The following is a 21685-nucleotide window of genomic DNA, read 5'->3' as shown; positions in this document are numbered from 1 at the left end:
TTTTCAGTGTCATTGGACAAACTCTGTGGGTACTGCTCCCATTGCAGCGGGTTCCTTTGTTCTCAGGTTTGGCAGGTACATTTCATACCTGAAGGGAACACTGTTTGTCCTCCATCAGGTGTCCTCAGATGCTGTCTTACACCCACCCTGCCGCTATCTTTTCTGACTTCCCTTGTACTCACAGATACCTCCTGAAGTTTTCCACTTCCCACTGTGTTTAAATGCAGTTTAGAAACCCGTTCTCAGTCACTCAGTGCCTGTGTCGTTATCCTTGGGAAGAGCATACGTGGATACCATCTTGTGTAAATGGGAATTCATGTGATCCATACTGTCTGCTTCTGTGTTGGTGTCTGAGCTGTCTCCTTTGAGTGTAAGGCTGGAAAAGCCTCAAGGAGATGTCCTAGGCAGCTCCGCATGGTGTTACTTGTGTGAGGAAACTAACTGGGGTTGTGTTTCTGTGCTCTGTTAATAGAATTGAGTAGGCAGAATGTGGGCAGCAGGGGAAGAGCTGGGGAGGAGGTTCATAGAATCCCAGACTGGTTTGGGTCAAAGGGACCTTAAAGCTCCTCCAGCTCCAACCCCTGCCATGGGCAGGGACCCCTTCCACTGGAGCAGCTGCTCCAAGCCCCTGTGTCCAACCTGCCCTTGAGCACTGCCAGGGATGGGGCAGCCACAGCTGCTCTGGGCACCCTGTGCCAGCGCCTCAGCACCCTCACAGGGAACAGCTTCTGCCTCAGAGCTCAGCTCAGTCTCAGTTTTGCTGGAAACTGCTCTTTGTGCTGTTGAAAGGGGACACATCCTCGTGCCTGTCTGCTCTGGGTAGCATAAAGAGTGAAACCGTGCTGGAGGAGACTATGGGGAGGTGCTCAGGGATCGTGTGTTTATTGCTGTTCTGTGGGTTTTTGTAGTTAAAGCTTAGGCTTGATAACTCAGTGTATTACAATACAATGCCAGTTCCAATTTAGATCTTTTTCCCCTCATTTCTGTAATTAAAACCCCAATGAACAAACCCACCCCAAACACTGGGGATGGGCTGGGGAATGTGCTGTTAGGGCCTTTGATTTGAAAATGGATTTGTCTCTTCTACCCAAGGCACTAACACTGCAGAAACCACTTTCTCTTTCCAGACTTCAGTCAGAGCAGGTTTGTGAAGATCAGAATGACACAAAGCAGTTAAGTGTACTGCTCTGAAGTCCTCACGAAACACGGCTGCTGTTTGGAGGCAGGGGGCAGCTCTTTTTCCATCTGAACTGTTTGATCCGGACCTGGCTCCGATGTAAGACATGGAGCTCCAGGAGGTGGGAGAAGAATGTGATTTGCTGAAACTTTTGGCTTTGCTCGTTATTCCCCCTCACAGCCGAAACCAGCTCAGGGAATAGGGAATGCCGTGTCTGACTTGCCGTATCTTCAAAGAAAGTGATGTGTAATAGATGCTTTTCCTGTTAGGCAGACAGGAGGATTGCGGCTGCATTGGATACACGTCCTGCTTGAGCACAAGTCTTCACTATCCTGTTTCTTTATGTGTTTTTCCTCCAACATTCGCTTTGTGGAATATGTATTTAAAAATACTCTTTCTATTAAACCACACCCATTATTGACGGGTTTTAGCAGGGGATGGCAGGGAGTGATTCATGCTCATTTCATAAACAGGAATGAGATGTGTTGGTGTTCCGGAGCTGATTCACTGAGTGCCGGTACAGGATGGTGTGTGGTGCGTTTTCCCTCTGTGCCTCACTCCTGACACTGCAGTGTTCCTCGTGTTTATCCACCTTTTCTCCCCTAAAAGACACCACCCAAGCCTAGAGCCTCGTGGTTATTTAGTGTGTCATGATTGCATTTCTGCTCTCCTGATCCTATTACTTCCTTGCCTGCTGACACAGAACACACCATTCTGAGCCCCCCAAATAAATCACAGCGTCTTTTCCCTCTACTGCCTCAGGGTCCTAAAGAGAAAAAGGAATCAGTAATGATTCTGATCACTTTGTTGAGTAAATAATGATATTTGTCATAGCACAGTTTATTTTGCTAATTGAGAAAAGAATGGGAACCGCATCCTGGAGGGGAATCTGGCAGTTGAATTCTAGGCAATTTGGAATTAAGCTTTTAGCTCAGTTTGCTTTGCAGGGCAAATGGCATTAATAAAATATAGTTATTAGTTCCTTTGTTTTATGTTTTGAGAGAGATGATTTGCTGAAGCATGAGACTGACGTGTAAGGGGAAAAATCAGTGCTTTGATTTAATACATTTGGGTGAAGATAGAAGCGGTCCCATGAAAGACAAATAACTGTGGAATAAAAAGAGCCGGCAGCTAAGGATGCAGCAGGCGTTCCTGGCTTCCCAGCTGTGCCAATGGAAAACTCGGCTTTATAGTGACAGTGATTCAGAGCAGTTCAACATCCCCGCTCCCAAGAAATGGAATATTTAAACTGGGGGAAAGGGAAGAGATTTTGGGGTTGGTTTGTTTGATTTTTAGACTCCTAAGTGCCAAGGAAAATTTACTTCACACAATGGGTCCTGGTTGCTGAGAGAAGGATGAGCTTGTGTTTCCTCAAGCCTAAGAAATATTAGGAACGAGACTCCAAGCATTCTTCTAACTGTGATGCTTTTGTCATGCTTCCCAGTTAAAAGAACACAGAGCCCAAATTCCCTCGTTGCACTTTAAAAGCTGATTCAGTGTGTTAAAGCAGCATGTTCTTGGTTGTCCTGTTAACAATAGATGCTAAAAGGAGTAAGAGTCCTTTAAATGAGCAAAGAAATCCCCAGCCCTGTTTGCACTCATCTTTCACTGATGTTCCTTCAACTTTCAGACTGAAAGGATGTGATGATATTTCCTTGTAGCTTCTCTTGATGTGTCTTCTGATTCATTCCTTTTCTCTGGCCCCTGCCTTTGCCTTTGGCTGGAGAGTAATGTTACTAGAACAGCTTCTATCGCTCAGGGAGAAAGAGCTTATGAATTGCTGTTTCCAAAACCACATCTAATGCTGTTGCAGGGAATGAGCAGTGCTGGAAGGGGCTGAGGAATGGTGTGCATGGCCATTCCCTGGCTGGAGCGTGTTACCTACACAGAAAACATTTCCCATGCAAGGTTACTCCACAGCTCCTCAGAGTTTTGTTTGGCTGCAGTGATGCAGAGAGAGAAGGGATCCGTGGGTTCATAAGGTAAGCAGAACCTAAGAGCACTCTGGGGCTTCCCTGATATGCCCTGAGCCACCAGCAGTCAGAAGCTATATACATGTGGTATAAAACTCCAGACAGACTTTGCTTTAGACTGAAACCTGGCACTTAAGTGAGGAAAAAAAGGTAAAAAAGAGGAAAAAGGACTCACTGAACCCGGAGTATTTTAAATACGATTATGGGCCAGTGAAGCTGCTCAGCTTTGTACATGGTAGATACTGTCCCCTTTCCAGAGAACAGCCATGGCGAGAGCATCAACACTTCCACTTCCCCCATGGTATATGGGTTTGTTCTGGTGTCAGGGACCATCGTGAGGAAGGGAAGTGTCAGCTTCCAGGTCTGTCAGTCCTATACCTGGTGTTAAAGACATGCCAGTAGGCCCATGCTGCTGGCTTTTGATTCAGAAAAGGAGCAGCAAAGATAAAGCAGGGAGGAGGGATCAGGGGAAGCTGCTTATTGTATCAAAGGCAAAGTCCCATTCACTACAACTGCATCCATTGGGGGGTTAATCTATTAATTTCAACCTTGGATAGAAATGAAAAATGCACCTTTTGACATCCAAGTGAAGCAGCTGAGATTTGTGCCATTTTTGATGTTTCATCAAATGCTTCAATGTCAGGGTTAAAAGAGGAAGTCTTTTTTAGGCCCAGGAATGCCAAGATCTCTTGCTCTATCTTAGGCACGTCTCTAAAACATGGGTATATAAGGAATGAAGGAAAAAACCCCAGAAGAGACAGGGGAAGGGAATGACTAAGAATACCTCCTGATAGCTCTCCTTTATTTCCATAAGGGGTAATAACTCATGAGCAATCCGGCAGAGGGCACTTTCTTTAAATAGAACCTTCTGATTCACAAGCAGAAAAAGGAAATAAATATTTTCTTTTGGTCTTCGGGAGCCATCCGTGAATCCCAACTTGTGGAGCAGCTTTTATCATCCAGCTGAAAGGGGGAAATAGGGGGAAAAGGGAGGAAAGGAAACCCTGCTAAAAGCTCACTGGTGACCACAGGGCTTGAAAATAGCTCAGTTTGTTGTCAGAAGCCTTGCAGAATACAGGGCATTGCTTCTTCCCCTGGAATGTTACCCTAGCCAGGAATCCAACCTTTATTTTGTGTGTTCCCAGGAAAGCCAGCCTGGTGGAACACAGTGGCTTCTGTAAAGGAGGTGATCAATAAGTTAAACTGTAAATATATGGGGGGCTTTAAAGGAGGCACAGCTTGGTGGCCTCCTTCGGTTGCCATTTCAGAAGGTGGAAGGAATGGGCCATAACTTGCTTTGCACCTCTGTGTGGTGATGGGGATGCTGTTTGAGAAGACGGTTCTTAGACTGTTCACTGGTACCTGTCCTAGCATGGCAGTGAGGGCTCCAGCAGCAATGCAGGAACGTCCCCAAGTTCTCTGGTGAGCTTGGGAGCCAACAGCTGAGGTCAGAGCTGCCGAACCTTTCCTTACAGGTAGGCTGCTCACACTTGTACTGTCCTGTACTCTGTGTTTCAGGTGTTCACTCGTTACTTTCCATGGTCCTTTTCCTGTGTATCTTATCCCCAGCCCCTGAGTTCCGGCAACCTTGTGCTAAGACATTAGAGGAAGTCATTATGCAACTTGGAGTCAAGGCTTGAATACTTAGAGCTGTGTTTAAACTCCAGACTTGTGCCATGAGCAAACCTTTCAGTGAACCTCATCTGAGTTCCTGGTTAACCATAAAGTCTGAAGGCTGTAAATTCGGTCCCTTCACCTCAATCTGTGCCATACAAGAAGCAGCAACAGTGGAATTTCAGAGGGAAATGTGATGTTAATTACTTGTAGGGAAATCATGTGCTTTGCATAATTTGGTGCCATTCTCCTCTTCCTGTAGCAAATATGGAGCAGCACCAAAAATGCAGAGAACTACATTTAGCAACTCCTACTTTGTGGAATTTAGTGCTTTACACATTTTGGCACCTCGGTTGTTTCTGATCTGGCACTGGAGATGAGGGAGTTATGTTGTTGTATGGAGAGGAGGAAGTGAAAAGCTGTGTCTGTCACTTTCTGAAGTAGCAGGACATAGGTGGGTCCTTGTTCTTCACTTGTTAACATAGCATTTACCTACTCATCCTTTCTTCTTTTGTGTATTTCATCACAGCAAAGCATTGGGACCCCTACAAAAGGAGAGGATCCTTGCACTCAGTTTACTACTTTGAAAACCGTGGGTTGTTTATCCAAGGAAGGGTTGAGGCTAAGCTTGAGTCACCTTCAGAAGCCTTAGTGGAAGGAGCACATCTGCAGGAGGTCTGGTGCTCAGGGAAGTGTGGAGCAGAAGGAGCATTTCCATGCATAGGGAATCCTACTGGTACCTGTGTGCTTTGTTCCTCAAGCTGTGCCTAAGGTCAGCTGCTTTGGGAAGCAGTCTTGTAAAATGATCACTTCCCCTTTGTGCATCTCTCTCCATTTCCTGCATCTCTCTGAAAGCAAAGGGATAACGGGATGGTCTGAGGCACAGCAGTGGGAGCTGCTTGGTCTAACGGGGTTCCAGGTGGGTGACAGTACACTGTCTGTTTAATGTGTTTGCACTGACTGGGGACATGCACCTTCAAGTGGGATGTGTAAGTAAGGGAGAGGCCTTTTCCTCCCGTCTGTGTACACGTCAGAGCTCATTCTGTTTGCCCCAGAGAAGCACAGGCTGCTCCTGGCAACCCGGTGCCAGTGAAGTGAATCCCAGTGTGCCCTGGAGGCAGCACTGTGTGTAGTAAATGCTGCTGTAGTCCGAAGCCCTGATCTTTAAGAACCACCTTTGTGTTTAATGTGTTTTATTTGCTTTCTGGTCTAGAAACTGCAGTGTTCAGCCACTGGTGCCTGTGTTTGTACCGAGGCAGTTGTTCAGCACACAGAAGTGGGTATTTTCTTCCGTTGGATCTGATTAGCGAGCACTATGTTTCTTCACTTTCAGATAATGCCAGGGCAAGTCATTGCTTTAATTGTACATCTTATTGTGTCATCCCTGTTCAATCATGTTCAAAAATACCTACATCTCACCCTTGTCCCCCACCTCCCTTTTCCCATTTAGATCTCACTGAAGTCCATTCTACCTTATCAGCACAGTAATTTCATGAGCAGAGCTAGGATTTCTGCCATTTAGGCCCCGGCCATTGTCTGTCGCAGCTGCAGTCAAGATAAACCCTCACCCAGAACAAAGTTGGAATGACCTTTTACAAGCAGAATCTGCCTTGTTTCCCTCCAGACTAATTTATCAGCCTTCATTTCAGCCTAGTCTCTCAGCAGAGGCCTGAAAGAACATTACAGAGAGCATGAATGAACAGGGGGATTAAGATGCTTGGCTAGTCCCTCTTTTTCATCAGACACCTTCTGGATTTACTGAGATGTAAGCTGTAAATGATCGTAAGTGGTGAACTGCCTTAAACTTGGAGTAAGGGAAGGGGGGGGGGGAATGACCAAAGCCAAATGTTTGGAAGAGTGGTGTGGGGAACTGGATAAACCTCCTTGAGGTCAGAAAGTGGTAGGTCTGAGCTGTAAGGGGGTCCCTGCCTATGCTGCTGTTACACAGAGGCTGGGTGATGGCTGTCCAGCATGTCCTGTGGGATGCAGGGATGAGGCATGGGATGTGCCTGGCAGCAGGATGGGCTCCAGCTTTTCAGAGCTGTTAACCAGGGGTTCTCACAAACTTAAACCCAGTTTATTGGTTTACATCCGTGTGTACTGAAGGTAGTTTTGTGCAGCAGAGCTGCATGGTGTCAGTGCTGCAAGAGCTGAAACCCTGTTCAGGTGTCAAAGGGCTGGATGTGAAGTGGTCCACTTCTAGCTGGCAAGAGCCATAGTCCAAAGGACTCGCTGTGAGGAGGGGCATAGCTGTTTGTCTCTTGAAGGAGGGGAGATTTGCCAGCTGTAGTTTGGGTGAATATCCTGCCTGTACCATGCAGGCAGCTGCTGTTTGCCTTGGTGGAATTGGATAATTCCCCCCCAATACCATTAGACATCAGATATCTTTTTAGTGCTCTTACCTTTCATTTCTCTTCATCTTTTATGTCACAAAACCCTGGTTTTTAACAACTTTGAAGCATTCCTGTTCAAAGCATTCCTGTTAGATCACAGGCTGCTCAGGTGATTGGGGGAGCCCTTGTCTGTAAAACTGGAACCATTGTGGTGGATAACTTTGGGTTCACTTGAAAGCTTTTACAAGGGAGGAATTAAATGCAGCTCCAGTGACTTAGGCTTTGCTATTGGTAGTGGTGGTTATTACCAGTGCTGTATTACTCACTGTATGAGTGTCTTCTGCTGTCAGTTGAGGAAGCACAAAGGCTGACAGCAGATGGCTGGGCCATGCGAGGGGCAGGAGTGTCTCCATGTAAAGCTGTAACACCAGCAGGGTTTGCATCTTTGGTAGATTATTTGAATAGGTGTATTTCTGGAATAGTTCAGGGGTTTGGTGAAGAAGACGGGAGAGGTAAAGGATGGAATTGGGCAAATGAGCCACAGGGCAAAGCCTTCAAATGGATCGGGTTGTGATTAGATCAGAACCATCTTGGCTGCCCTAAACCTTGGGAAGGCTTCTGGTTTCCTTTCCCTGTTTGGGTGAAAGTTCAGGCTGTGATTTCTTTGTATCTTCTCCATTGCCAGCCCGTATTTGTGCCCTTGCAGTCTTTTAACCAGTAGTATGAACTGATGGGATCCTTATTTTTGCTCCCAGCAGTGGTTGTGTTTAATCTCTTATTGAGGAAGCTTAATAATGCACAAGGACTGCACTGTTACAAAGCTTGCATCTTGTCTATTTACTTGGATTCAAACAAGAGATGTGTGTATCTCATCCCTTAAATACTAGCTAAAGTATTGTTCTAAGTAGTGATTTACAGACACTTCCACTCACAAGTTATCTTTTGCTATTCGTAAGTGCTTATATCATCTCCAGAATGAATTTCAGCAGTGTGAAGGGAGATAAAGGGGAGTTGGCGAGGCAAAATGCACATAGTTTAAACAGGATGGATTATTTTTGGCTCTTTTCCAGTTTCCTGGGAAATGGATAGAAAGAAGCTTAATTTCTTATAGACCACTGCAGCTGTGTTGGGTTTTAATAAGCCTAAAGCTTGATTAAAACAAGGCAGGAAGTTCAGATCTGTGTCAAGTTGTCCCTGTTCTTTGGAGCAGTATTGGGTTTTAGTGCTGGGTGGACCAGCAGCACCAAGGAGAGGCAGAACCAATCGCAGGTTAACTCCATTTAGATAAATGTGTGGTCATGTCATTTGGTGTGTCCAGGGAAGAGTGAGCTGAGCTGTGTCTGTGTGATGCTGAGCTCCAGGCTGGTGCTCACAACACAGGTATGGGGGAAAGAGTATGAGAGGGCAGCAAAAACTTCCAAGAGGATTGAGTGGCTGTTTTAGGAGGAAGAACTGAGACATTTGGATTTGCTGAGTGTGGAGAGGAGCAAGTGTAGATATCCAAAGTCCTGGTAACAGTGATAACTGATAACACTGAACGGTGTCCCCAGGTAAGAGCCCCACATGCAGGTTCTGGGCAGCGCGGTGCCAGCATCGCGTTTGCAGATCTCATTGCCAGCCTCTTTACTGGTTTTGTGGGGTTTAGGTCCAAGCCACCGTTCATGGGGTAAGTTCTCATCTTGCTGCAGTTTATACAGGCTTCGGTGGTGACTTCCTGCTGCAAGTTTCAGGTTTAGAAATTGGAGCCAAAGGGATTTCTTTCCCTGCCTTAGCCTGGTTTTCAAAGTAGCTTCATTTTGTAAAGGCCTTGTGTGTGTGTGTGTGATATATAGCAGCAGATGTGTATATATATACATATATATGTGCTGATATATATCAGCATGTGTAAATTTACTGCTTACTATAAACTGTAATTGGCAGGAGCAGAAATATAGTGAATTGAGAATGTGAATGATAAAATACTGATACTGTATCCTTTAATTTATTACCTGTATTATCCCCACTCTGTGTTTTCCACTCGGTTCTCTCTCCTTCATGAGTTGTGTTTTCACTAGACTGGCATTTTCCTACTCTGATGAATTAACTGTCAATTGAAGTTAGTGAGATAAATCAAAACAAATGGACACACTGCTCCGTATTGACTTTCTCACTGCCTGGTTCTGAAAACCACTTTCTGAGCCCTGTGCTGCTATTATGCTCACTTGGTTCTAAGCAAATGTACAGAAGGAAGGGCTGGGGGGAGGTGGGTGTTTAATAGCCATCAATTACACTTTCACTATCTTCATTTTATCTGGGATCTTGTCAACAGTGAGACCTGCGCATTTACCTAGAGAGAAGACACTTGGCGTTGTGTCAGAAAGCTGAATGCTGAATGGCTCTTGGGAAGCATACATTGATGTTCAGGTCTTTAAAATGTGGTCTTAATCTACAGGAGAAGAGAGGGTTTGGAACAACTGCAATAGTTGAAGTAAAAAAGGAGGACACATCTTTATCAGGAGGGGCTATGTGCAGATACCATAGCAAAGACAGGTCTCTGGTCTGATGGAGTGAGGTTTAGTAATGTTTGCTGTGTGCAGTTACATAGCTGTTGGATGAGGGACTCCAAGATGTTGAAGTTCTGGCCTAGCTCTTGAGAAGCAGAACTGTTTCTAGCCTGGTTTATTGTGTCTGTGCAAGCAGATGAGCTCAGGCTCCCAGGAACCAGGCTCAGCTTTGTCCTCCTTAGACAGAATGGTGTACTGAAGTAACTGGTCAAACACACGTGAGATACAGACGTGTTTAAGACTGTTCCCTCTGCAGATGTGGTAAAACTCTCACAGTAAGGGCCACGTGGTTGCCTGGGTACAGGCATTCACTTTGTTGTCATCCAAGCCATAATTGTGTGATGGGAAAGGGGGTGATTGTTTTTAATGAGAATGGAAAATCCATGTGCATGTCTCGAGTGCTGCTGTGCAGGGCTGCATGGATCAAATGCTCACCCTACCTCCTTAGCCCCTCTGCATGGCTTCAGTAATAGCAACAAGCATCTGCCTGTCATGCAGCAAGTGTTGAAGCTCCTTTTGCTATTTGCTTACTTGTATCTTAAACATCCGTGTCTTAATACTTGGCTTTGAAATGCATTGTAGGGCAAGCAGGTTGTTTTTCCCTGGCTGTTGCCTCATGATGGTGGGTTGTGTTCTGTGTAACCAGCACCACATGTAGCAAAGCAGTTTAACACCACCTCACCTGGGAGAGAGCTCACAAACTTCAGTTCAAGAAGTAAAAGGTTAAAACCAAATGTATGTGCAGAGGAATGGATGGTGGAAAGGGGTAAAGCCTCTCAGCAGTAGGTTAATTGGAGAGTGGAATACCAGTGTAGATGGGAGCACATAGTTTCCTTGGACAATGTGCTAAAGAACTGGGAGCTGGGAAGGACCAGCTGGGATTGTTAGTGAATTAGCTGAAGTCAGAAACTGCTGAATGGAGCAAAGAAGTAAAGGGGAAATGAAGGTTAGGGTATAATTCAGTCTAAATTAGGTGGGCCATTCACAATGCATAAAAGGGCTCTGAGCTTCCTTTCTTGGGGAAAATGGGTAGGAAAGCTCACTTTTATTTGGATGCGTGTTGAGTGGTTGATTTTTAAGAATGTGCATACCTAGAGCCTACTTTTTGGAAGTGCATTATCCCACATGAGTTTGGAGGAAGCATTGAAAATGCCATGAGCCTGAAAGACAACAGGTTTAGTAAGAAAGGCTCAACAACCGTTATGGTGCAAGAGCATGTAATGTTAATCTCTTAGGAACTGAAACACATTCTCTTCATTTGTTCTATCTTTGGTGCTTGTTATTAGCGATGAAAAGTCTGTATCTGATCACCTCAGAGTCCTGGTGCTTGAAATCTGCTCTGGCTTTGTCCCTCCTCTGCTGCTTATTTTTGAAGAGGTTTATTAGAGCATTTGTGGACTTTCATTAACTTCTAAGTTTTGGTTCTAAATAGCTGTACCATTGCAAGTGATGTGGCAGACAGCAAACGTCCTTTCAGGCTGGATTTGTTCGACCTTCAATGATGAGGCAATAGGGAAGCCCCTGTCTTGCCTAAATTTAAGATGCTAACAGTGAATTTCAGAGAGCATCTCCACAAAGCACTGAACAGGTGAGGGCAGCTGTTAGGTGATGGGGTAAAGCTCTGGAAAATCAAAAGCAAAATGAGGAGCAGAGGCAGTAAATATGTACTTGTTCTGAGGGGATGCCAGGTCTACCGACCTCTGATGCGGATGGATGTGGGTCTGTGGAGGGCAGCTTGTGGTGAGGCCTGGGGTGGATGGAACAGTTTCAAAGCTGAGGGTTTCTCAGTGCAGCTGTAAGAACCTTCCCCTCCTTGTCAGAGCTGGCTCGTGCCTCTGTGCACTGAATGCGTGCAATCACCAGTGCAGTCACTGGAGCCACATCCAGCAGCTTCGGTTATTTCATCTGTTGAATACTATCTTTGGAGCAGGGTAAATACAAACAACATGCTACAGGTTTATGCAGGGTGTGCACTTTGTATAGAATCAGTGGTAAATGCAAAGGAAGTTTGTGGTTGGAGGTGGTTTTCGTATTATAAAAGATACCTTCCAATGATGCTTGGCCGTGATTGTGTTTCTGATGTGATGGGAAGAGTTTTGCTGCATCCCTGCTGGTGTTGGGGCATTAGGTTTCTAGATGGATCTTCCAACCCCTTTGTCCTCAGTTTGCTCAGTATCCCCAGAGGTGCATCATCCATTTGATCACAAGAATTCAGTGTTCTTCAACTTTGCAAGTATTTCAAAGCTCTCTCGAGATCCGCATTAATGTGGTCTGGATGTTGTCTGTGAATGCAAAGTGATTGTAACTTAAGTAACATGGTCATTGTGGCTGTGCAGAGCACACCAAAGTGATGGAGCATTTGGCTCCATCATAATACTGAGTTTCTGTTTCAGAAGCCTGGGTGATGCTGATGCTGTGTATGACAAACTTACCTGCAGAGACATTAGTAAGATAAAACCTGACTGTTGGTATTCTGGTTTTATCAGCCAGGAGGTGCTGCTGAAGGCTGATTTTATCAGTGTGCAACTCCAGAAGTGCTGTGGCTGGAGGTGGAACATTATTCCCCCCATGCCACAGCCCAGACTCGTTTCTGTGCTCACTCTAAAGGCTTATGTCAAGCCCAGTCAATTTAAATGAGATTCAGAACTGGAACAGCAATAAGTGTTCAATCAAAGTATTTGATAAATCACTTAAACAATCTTGCAGATTGCAAATTCTGTAAATGCAAGTTCTGCACTTATTCAAAACTAGTGAATGTGACAAGACTGAGAGACAGCAAAGTCAAAACAGCAGGAAGAAAAACCCACTTCTTTGATGAGATTAAAATACCAGCAATTGAAGTGGTGAGCAGGTAGGACTGTGCTGCCCGTGTAGCTTTCTAACCAATTCTGGAGCATTTACAAGGAGAATATACAGATGGGATAAAGAAGAGAAGGCTGATTTGATGATTGCAGCATAATTTTACCTTTACTTTGGGTATGTGTGTTTTCCTTAATATCTTGAATGGCATAATTTAGGTGGTCAGGAAAGTTTTCTCTCTTATTAAATGGAATGACAAGTGACTGTAAAAGCAGAAGGGAAATCTCAACAAACCCCAGATTGCTTTGAATGCTAAACAATTTTCCTTTGGTTACTCAGGCCATGGCATGAGCTTCCTCAGGGGGAATTCATTCTGAGAAGTGTCTCCACATGAAAGGTACAAACAGTGTAAAGCAGACTCTTGGCTCAGCAGACTCAGGCTTTAAGCTGGTCTGTTCCCCTCTGCAGCCATGAATGTGTCCAGCTATGTACTTCATAATTCCTTTAGTGCAATTCTGATTATCCCAAAGCAAAATGGAAGAAATTAAAGCAAATATTGTTTCAGTAGCTTCCAGAATGAAATGTTGCATTTTCCTCTTTGACCTTTTCCCATCTTATTAATGGAAGAAGTTTGGCAGATTACGATGGGAGAGGAGTAAGCTTACCCTCAGTACCAACACAAAGCCAAGGAGCAGGATTTGCAGTGAGTTTTCATGGTTACCAGAAGCAAGATGAAAAATCACATCACTTTAGGCTGTAACTAGCATTGATGTTCAGCATTTTAGTCTGAAGAGTTGTTGGTTTTGTGTGTCTGTTCAATCTCATCATCTTTGTCCTTAATTGTAATGTGAGGGGGACTTTTTGTGCCCAGCTTTGCTTGCATCCAGCATCAGTGAATTTCTGATCCTCAGGAGTTTGAGCACCTTTTGCAAGGTTACAGTAGGAGCTGGTTGACCTGAAATCTGTGCCGCTCATCCCAGGTATTTATTGCCAGGGACATCAGCAAGGGACTGATTTCTTTGTCTCCTTTCCCCACCTGTTTTACTGCAGATGTGAAAGTGCTTAAGGCTTGGATGCTGAAAACACATCTATTTCAGACAGTGCGAGGCCTGGTTTGGGAAAGCTTTGAAGGACTCTGAGATGGTTGAATTGAAACTATTGTACTAATAGCAATGTTTTAGAAGTTACATGGGATAACATTTTGTCCAGCTTGAAGTGGGGCAGTTTTCATCATGCTGGACTTGCATACATCCATATGGACACACACATGCTTAAACCTCCCAAACAAAAGCACTGAAGGTCCTTTGCATCACTTTGGTGATAGGCTTGCTGTGACCTCCTGGGTCTGAGAATGGTGCAGGCAATTCTCTCTTAGTTAAACCAGTTTTCCAAAAGCTACCCAAATACAAATGATGTTAATAAATTAGGAAAGATTTGCATTCTGGGCCAGGGGCTACTGCGATGCCTTGTTCTATTAAAGCAATCATCATGTTGAAACCACACTAGAATGTACTTCACACATGTGGATACAGTCATTAAAAGTATTCCCCCTTAACTTCAAACCAGTCTTTTCCTCTTAAAAAAGAGGTAATTTTTAAGACTTGCTAGCAGTCATTATGCCTTCTCCCATAAAACCTGTACGGTTAGCACATTGAACACGTATTAGTTAATGGAAATCAGCAGCTGCAAGGACCCATATAAAACTGCGTGGTATGTACAAGGTAGAATCACTTTAAGCTCTAGCTTTGCTTGCAGGATGCCAGTGCCTTTCTTCTCTGGTATGTCCGTGCTCTGTCTGGCACAGAGGAGAGGTTAAGCTCCGTGTGTGCATGCAAGTGTGTGTGCATGCGTCTGTTGTTTCTTTCTTCTTGAAATGCTTCACCACAGTAGGCAAAATGGATGAAACACAGAAAAAGAGAGACAATAAATAGTTTCCTAACCTGGCCTGGATAATGGAGAAAGTTCGTTAGATTTATTAATCCTCATTTTCCTTTGGACTGTCAGGCTTAGAGTGACAGTAAAAAAGCTTGTGACGACTTTGGCTAATTTGCACTCCATTCACTTTCTCATGAAAACCCATCAGGATGACTGAAGAACTGCTCTGCAATTGACCTTATTCAATGGCAGAGTGATATACTGGGAAACAGGCCAGTTTTTACAATGCCGAAAAGAGCAAATTGGACGGAATCTTTGTTCCTCTCTTTTTTTCTCTTTCCTTTTTATGCCAGTCTTGCTCTAGTTAAGCTCTCTCATTTGTTCCAGCCATAGCTCTAGGGCTCAGGTCACCCTCTGTGGCTGCCATTGCAGGTGATCACTGGGCTGCTTGTCTTGGATGCAGAGAGGAGGGAGAAAGGGAAAGGCTGGAGGACTCTGCCGCAGTGAGAGCATGGAAGAGGTTGTGCTCAGCCAGATGTGCAGGGTGAGGAGGCTGCTTTTGCCTTTGCACACACAAATCACTGATGCTCAAACAGGTTGTGTGCACCCAGCAGCAGGAGGGAGCTGCTGTCATGGGTGGTGTTTTCCTGTTACTCATGGGGTGAGGCATTAAAGCTGGAGGCTGGTGGTGGCTGTGGTAGAGGAGATTCTGTGCTCGTCTGTTCTCTGTGCCTTTTGCTCATGTCCAACCCGGGATCTTTCAGTCTCCCCCATGTAAAGGAGAAGGAGACACCCTTTGAGGCTGGCAGCAGGGGTACAGGGACGACTGAACCCTTAAATGAACATGTAGTGTTTTATGCAGAAGAGAACAGTGGTGAATGAGGCTCTAAGATCAGCACATGAGCAGTCAGTGTCTGGCAGACACCACATTTATGTGGGGAGGTGGAGAAAGGCAGCACCATTTAGACTAGAACTTGTTCATCCTGATCATCCAAAGCCTCATCCAGTGCAGTTTATAGAATCCCAGCCTGGTTTGGGTTGGAAGGGACCTTAAAGCTCATCCAGTTCCAACCCCTGCCATGGGCAGGGACACCTTCCACCACAGCAGGTTGCTCCAAGCCCCTGGGTCCAACCTGGCCTTGAGCACTGCCAGGGATGGGGCACACTTTTATATCAAAATGGCATATGCAGGGTCAATTCCTATTGAAATTACAGGCTTTGGGAAACTCTCTTCTCTCTCTGAAGCGGTACCAGCTTCTCCCAGTGTCCAGAAAGCCTTGATCTGACCATTTTGTTTAAGCAGAGTGTGTTAGCCTCCTATAGAAAGTCTGTAAGTATCAGTGTATTTAGGGTTTGAAAGCAAACCAGCTGGCAGGAGACCAAGGTGTGTGTGTAAGAACAGGGGAAGCAACAAAGCTTCTTCTGCTGATGATCCTGGGGCAAATACTCCCACAAAGAACAAGCTCTATAGATGGAATGGGTCTTCATGTGCAGGATAAGCCTAGAGAGAGGTGGGAGCTCCTCTGCTGCGCCCCACTGTGACTCTTGGGTGTTTCTCATGGTACAAGAAGTCTCTGACTGTTTTGGATCTCTGGTGGTTGATGGCCTTGAGTGATGCGACTTCCGCATCCCGCTGTTGCCACATGCTGCGCGGAGTCACTGGCACCGTTCTCATCTTCCCTCTGTCATCTCCTTGCCCTCCTCCTTCTGGTGCCCTCAGGTCCTCCAATTTCCCCTTCTCTCTCTATCAAATTCTGCCCATGTCCGCACCCTCATTAATCAATGTCAAGTCACAGAGTGTACAACAAGGGCTGTATTCTTCAACTGCCCCCTCAGCCCTCATACATCCCATTGTTCCAAAAAACTGATTCAGATGGCAAGAAAACAGCCGATGCAGCACATAAAAGAGATGAGACAGAAATGAAAAGAATCAAGGAGGGGAAAAAAAAAAAGAGGAGGCATTTTTTTCCCCTGAAACACTCGAATAAATACTCGGCAATGATAATTTAAATTATTCATACATTTATGAAAACATCCATTGAAAAGTGAAGTGTATGATGCTCTTTGTCTACTTTACTTGTCTCTTGTTTGGGATTAACCTTTACTGTAACTTGGGCTGGCAGTGCCACGCTCACAAAGACCGGACTTTTCCTTCCATGGGAAAAAATGTTTCATCGTATCCAAATGAAAAATTAAGTGGAGGTATTTAGTGCTGATGTGGCAATTTGTTGCAGAGCATTAAAGATGCAGCATTATCCGTGCCTGTGGTCCAAACACTGCCGGGTAAAGAGAAGTAATAAATAGACAAAGCCAGCTTTTAGCAGCGTGTTCCCTTCCAGCCTCGGTTGACATCTATTCTACTTCCAGTGCCGTGACGTGCGTCAGGAGCCAGGGAGCTCAACGCCACGCAGTGCACGGGGCTTGCTGCTCTCAGATACATGTGTGAGTCTGTGTAGATGAACGTGTACAAAGCCAGGCTCGGAAATGGAAGTGAAAAGGCAGCTTGGTTATTTCCATTACAGCTCCTAGATGGGCCTGTTTGTAGAGCAGCATAAATAGTTCCATCAGAAAAGGTGAGACATTGAGACCCGACACTGTGCAAGTCCTGATGATGCTTCTGTTGCCTGTTAGGTCAGCTTGTTTGCCCAGACTCATTGCACTTCACAAAACCTCACTTTACAGCAAGACGAGAAGCAGGATATTAAATGCCAATAGTGATAAAGAGTCAAGTAGCAGAATAAGTTGGGAGGGTTTGGAAAGCTCAGCTCCATGGGGATTCTGGTTCCCTTGGGGTATCTCTACAGTTCTTCCTTACTTCAGAGACCAAGAGCAACAGTCAAAGCAAAACTTCTCTTGCGGCGTTCGAGTCTTACTTGTAATTCATCAAATTTCTCCCTGACTTCCAGCCCAGCGAGGTCTGGATAATGTCATATAATTTATAGACAATCATCCCAGCGTTTTTTATTCTCAAGTGAACGCAGTTAGTCCTGCAGCTCTGCATTTCTGCCTCTCCAGAGCTGGTTGATTACGTGGGAGGGGGAGCCATTGTCTAGCAGTCAAAGCCAAGGGGTTTTAAGCAAAGATCTAGTTACTCTTGTGTTGACTCTGCAGTTGACTCCGTGTGTGACCTTGGACATGTCACTTACTCTCCGAATGCTTCACTTCCTCCTGTAAATGGATCCTGCAGTGCTGAGCAGATGCAGGGAAGGGTGTCTGGGTCTTGGTGAAGCACTTTGAGGTCTCCCTCCTCGTGGGCACTGTTGGGTGTTGGCGGTTGGAAGGGGTGAGCTCCTCAGTGCTGGGGTTGTGTTGAGCACTGTCCCACTGGTGCTCATCTCGGGAACTTTGTGTTTTCCTTCACTTCCCCCTCCTGCGTTTTGTATTCCAGGGTTTTTTGTTTCCCAGCCGAGCTCTTCCTGTACAAAGTGACTCTGAAGGTTTCCCTTTGCATCCATCTTGGCCAGGGTTTACTGGGTTTGTCTTTTAATGCTGTCTCTGGATCTGTGTTTTGCTGACGTGAAGCTGTGCCCTTGTTTCAACAGAAAACAGTTTTGGTAGATCCACTAATGGATAAATCTACCAACAGAAGCTGCCAGCCATAGGATACGGTATTTATATAGAAAGTGGGGTGGAAATCTGTGTATTAAAAGAGGAAAGGAGCTGGAGCAAAAGTCCTAAATCAAACTGCTGGCAATGTTCTGTCTTGGTGTGTATTTCTTGCTAGGCTGTGATTCCTTTTGCTTGGAAATGATCCAGAATTCCCTGGCTCAGTGATATGGGATACTTTTCAATGTACTGGATATATGGAGCAATGGGCAGACCTCAAAAGGTTCTGAGGTTTGGTGGGGGCTATGGAGAGACATCCAAAGTATCAGTTCCTTTTCTCAGCTGATTTGCATAAATCCTCTTTCACTGCTTCCAAGGCTTTCTGTAGTTTCTGAGCAAGGAATGGGGATCAGATCCCTCCCGTTCCCACTCCAAGGTTTTTGGGATCAGGCATGTGGATCCTGCTCGTCCTATAGCAGAGAGCTTTGCACCTTGGCTCTTCTCGCTCATAGCATCCCAGACTGGCTTGGGTTGGGAGGGACCTTAAAGCCACGGGCAGGGACACCTTCCGCTAGAGCAGGTTGCTCCAAGCCCCATCCAACCTGGCCTTGGACACTGCAAGGGATGGGGCATCAGCCTTCTATGCCCATGCAGAAATCACTTGAATTGTACTGGTTGGTAGTAGGAGCTATAAGAAGGGAAAACCTCCTCTGTGTTCACCACCCCTAGGGTTCTTGTTGTGAGTTTGGATGAAGATGCTTTAATTAGGTCTGATTCTTCCAAGCACAAAGTGACCCTGTTATTGACTGTCAGTGCTGTAGTTCATGGGTAACCACTGCCCCTCATTTTGTGCCTGCCCTTTCTGGCCTGAGGAATTAGAACAACTTTTCCCTTGCATTCACGTGGTTCAGAACTGATCCTTGTGTGCTCCCTCCCTCTGTGGCCATCCCTGGGTTTCCCCACACCCCATGGCTTTGCCTGGAGAAGGTCCTGAGGTTCCCGTTGTGCCGTGCTCCCTCCTCCCGCCCGGCCACCAATGCCGGGCTCTGGGAAGGTAGCCAAATGCCACTGAGGACACTGGAGCAATAAATCATCCTCCTTCCAACATCTGCAGGCCCCAAAGGCTCTAGCCCCTCGCGATGATGCTCTCGCCTCCCACCCCCTGCTTTTTATCCTGTCCCTCTCTGACAAAACACCTATTGTCACAGCCTGAGTGAAGAAGAGTCCTTTTTCCTTCACAAAGGCCCTCTGAAGCCAAGTTGTGAGCTGCCAGAGAAGATGCCTATGTCTCGGCAGGGAGTCTATATCTCACTCTTTTTCTCTGTAGTTCATACTTTTTCTCTCTCACGGGGGTCACCCAAAGCCTTTCACTCTGGCTTCATATTCACATAAAGACATCAAGAAAAAGAAAAACCACACCAGAAAGAATTATTAGGCATGGCTGTCAAATGCTTTAGGGGGGGGAAGTGTAGGGGGAAAGAACAGTAACTCTTTATGTGCTGGCATTGTTATAGGAGCTAATGTACCACTGCCCGGTGCAGTGTGCAGGGAGGCATTACATGCAGTAAGAATCAGAGACATGTTAAACTGAAATACTGGTGTTTCAGGAAAAGGGCATTTTGGTGCCTGGTTTCTGGGCAGCTTTTTCCAGGAGGCTCTTTCCTGATCCTGCTTTCTGGAAGAACTTTAATTGAAGAAGCCTTTATGGACTGCTGTTTGCATGGCAGCTGTGAACTGCAGGGATTTTTAGGATCACATAGATCAAACTAGTCCATTTCTGCATGGGAAGGGAGTTTAAACATCCAAACCCTCCGTTAATGTTTCATCAGTGAATGGGCAAAGGAGCTGAAAAATGGAAGAGAAGAGCCCCCTTGCTCCTCTTAGCAACAGAGATGTGCTTACACCTCAGGTATGTTCAGAGGGCAACTGCTGTGCTGATGCATGGGCTCAGAATGATGGAACTGCCCATTTGTGGCAGGTTAATGCCAGAAAGCATTCCCGAGCCTGCTCCCCATCCCTCCCCAGTGTACTCATGGAGAGCTTGGGAAGTGAAGGCTTCACAAACAGATCTCCTGCCCATGTGCCATGTAGCTGTATGTGTGTTTAACCCTTGGAAGCTGTGCTCGGTGCTTTGCTCCCAAGCAGGGCAGCTGTGCTGGGCACTGCTTTGGGAAGGAGATAGATTCAAAACTTCATTGAGTCCTCTGGAAGGCTGAGACTGTAAAGTTAACAGTGGAGTAACCTATTAAAATTTACAGTGCAAGGCATCAAAACAGAGGAGAAGTGCCCATGGATAAAGTTTAAAGCATCCTTATAAAAAGCCGGAAACCGAACTCTGCATTCCTACAAATTATTCCCTTAGCAAACATTTTTATTTCCAATTAGTAAAAGAAAAATTGCTAATTTGCTGCAGTTGGACAGGGCTGACGTCTCAATCTGCAAAGTGTCAGGGCTGTGAAAGGAAATGTTTCACACTGTGCTGGAGAGAGAGAGCGGCTCTAAAGAGGGTCAGGGCATTGGGCCCAGAAACCAGATTGACTGGCCATCGTGCTAAATTACTCACACAAGACACACATTGTCTGCGGTGCCAGCTCCAGAGTACTCACTTTCTCATTCTTTCCCTTTCTTAGCTGGTGCTTGGGGAGGAGGTGAGGGGATGGCAGGGACAGCAGGAGGGGGCTGTGCTCGGCTGCAGTGAGCGGCCCCATCCTCTGCTCCTGGCTGAAGGTGGGGACCACAGGTACCTCTGGTGAGCTGGAATACCCCCTGAACCGTCTGGGATCCTTAGGGAACCAATGTTATAGATGGCTTGGTAGGTGGGTTAAGTTTGTGCTGGAGATGAAGGCTCAGGCTGCTGCTGGCCAGCCCCTCTGTATCCCTAGCAAAACCAAGCAGCAGTTGTTTTGTGATGGCTGTAGCAGTATTCCTATGTGTGAGAGGACCAGATTTGTATGGTGTGTCTTACTGTGTGAAGGGTGTGAACCTTGAGAGCTGCTGGAGAATGCCAGCAACATGGCAAAGGGGTGGGAAAGAGAAAGGAGCAGGCAGGAAACAGGTCAAGGCTGCAGGGACACAGCAGATACAAAACCCCATCAGCATCCTTCAGCACTGTTGTGGTTCTCTGTTTAAAACACCTTTGTTGTATTTATTTCATGGTGTTATCAAGAGCCCTTGAACCTGGTGTTCTGAGTGTATTGCAATAGCTTAACCAGGATATAAACCTGGATTTTGTGGAATTCCACAGTGATCTGAATCATCCCATACACTAAAGAGTGATCACTGGATCTTTCCTGAGAGATTCAGTAGGCACCAGCTTGGACTTTTATGGCTTCACCTGGTTATTTTCCCCGTTCCTGCACCCACCTCACTTTCTGTTCTAGTTCTGTGTGTTCCGAGGGTGCAGCAGGGCTGTACTGAAGGTGTGAAGTGCTGTAAACTGCAGACGTTGTTGGCTGCATGGTGATGGGCAGCGCGCTGCAGTGCTCAGGTGTGCAATGGGGCAGGGTTTGGACATTTCCCAGTACGTCTGTTGCAAGAACCCTGTTTTGCTGAGATGCTGGTACCTCTTGTGGAGCAGCCTCCCTCTGTCTGCCAGATGAATGTCTGCATTTCCCCTTGCTTTCTATGGGCAGTCAGCGTGAGGCAAGCTCTGCTTTATTTGTGCTAAACCCCTTGTGCTGGACCCAGAATTCCAGTCATTTCTCATTTACAGAAGCAGCTTTTAGCTGTGCCTGGAAGGAAGCTGGTGCACCTTGACATAACAGTCTCTGAGCCCCTTCTCCAGCCAGACAGGTTCTGGGTTTCTTTCTGCTGATAATCCCATCA

General features: G+C 45.9%; 1 protein-coding gene across 1 annotated transcript in view; it reads left to right on the top strand.

Moving 5' to 3' along the window:
• The window catches only part of PRDM16 (PR/SET domain 16), a 151970-nt gene that overhangs the window by 1337 nt on the left and 128948 nt on the right, over positions 1 to 21685 (top strand). The window lies entirely within an intron of this gene.

The sequence above is a fragment of the Melopsittacus undulatus genome, chromosome 12 (genome assembly GCF_012275295.1).
Source record: "Melopsittacus undulatus isolate bMelUnd1 chromosome 12, bMelUnd1.mat.Z, whole genome shotgun sequence".
NCBI lineage: Eukaryota > Metazoa > Chordata > Aves > Psittaciformes > Psittaculidae > Melopsittacus > Melopsittacus undulatus.
This window is presented reverse-complemented; position numbering and strand designations above follow the sequence as displayed.